This window comes from Giraffa tippelskirchi, chromosome 4, assembly GCF_054371585.1.
Source record: "Giraffa tippelskirchi isolate mGirTip1 chromosome 4, T2T-mGirTip1v1.2.pri, whole genome shotgun sequence".
NCBI classification, from domain to species: domain Eukaryota; kingdom Metazoa; phylum Chordata; class Mammalia; order Artiodactyla; family Giraffidae; genus Giraffa; species Giraffa tippelskirchi.
The window spans coordinates 58,211,466-58,212,537 of record NC_137278.1 but is presented as its reverse complement, the minus strand read 5'-3'; the positions used below and the strand labels follow the sequence as shown (position 1 = coordinate 58,212,537).

The 1,072-nt window shown below is 39.7% G+C and overlaps 1 non-coding gene across 1 annotated transcript; it reads left to right on the top strand.

The window, feature by feature from the left end:
* The first annotated feature begins 626 nt into the window (after positions 1-626).
* LOC145504034 (U6 spliceosomal RNA) lies at positions 627-733 on the top strand. Its single transcript, XR_014052026.1, has one exon. It is a non-coding gene; the product is annotated as a U6 spliceosomal RNA (small nuclear RNA).
* Positions 734-1,072: the final 339 nt, after the last annotated feature.

Here is a 1,072-nt window from a genome sequence, read left to right as displayed (position 1 = left end):
CAGACTTGGCTAGGATGTCAAGTTTATAAGCTTACATCATCAGCTTCTCTTCTCGGCACTCTGCCTCCGACCCTGGAACTACTAATCACATTACTGTAGAAGACTCTTCTCTTGATTTATCTTTGCATGATGACTCCATCCCTTGGTTCCAAAAGAAATTACCCATCACAGCTTGTTCTTTTGATTTCCTTGGAGCAAGGTCAGAGAGGGTCCAGTGATGGTGGCGCCAGACTGACTTCCTGATCACCCTCCAGGTTATCACTTGAAAAGAATTTCATTAAAACTATCAACTTTTAAACTCTTCTTCTTCTGTATTAAACTTTGGTACATAACACTACTTCAGCTTGCATGTAGAAAATTGTTAGGGAGTGAAATCAATTATCAGAAACCCAGACTCCAAAAAGTGTGTGCTCTAGAAAGAAGTGGGGAAAATGCGCTGTCTAAGCTGGGTCTTTCTTCAGAGAAAGCTGTGTATAAAGATGGATTTGTGGCTTTACGTTCATATTTGTGGATATTTTATTTATGTATATTTTTGTTCATTATCTAAATTGTGCACTTAAACATATTTTTAAGTAATACTATTCTAGTTCAAAAAAGACTTTTTTGATTCTTAAGACTTTTATGGTGTGTTTGCTTGGGCATCACATATACTAAAATTGGAATGATTCAGAGAAGATTAACATAGCCCCTGGACAAGGATAACAGGCAAAATTTTGAAGCATTCTGTATATTTAAATGTCCATCAACAGAAGAATGCTTCCCTGGTGGCTCAGATGATAAATAATCTGCCTACAATGTAGGAGACCTGAGTTTGATCCCTGGGTCAGGAAGATCTCCTGGAGAAGGGAATGGCAACCCACTCCCACTCCAGTACTCTTGCTTGGAGAATTCAATGGACAGAGGAGTGTGGTGGGCTACAGTCCATAGGGTTGCAAAAAGTTGGACATGAATAAGCACGTTAGCATTTACAGCCTGGACACCATAATGTCCTCCTTATGAATATTCTGAACACAGGAATCACAGGGACAAAAGTCACTGCTCAGTCTGTGGGGAAACTCTGCTGAGAGCTTGA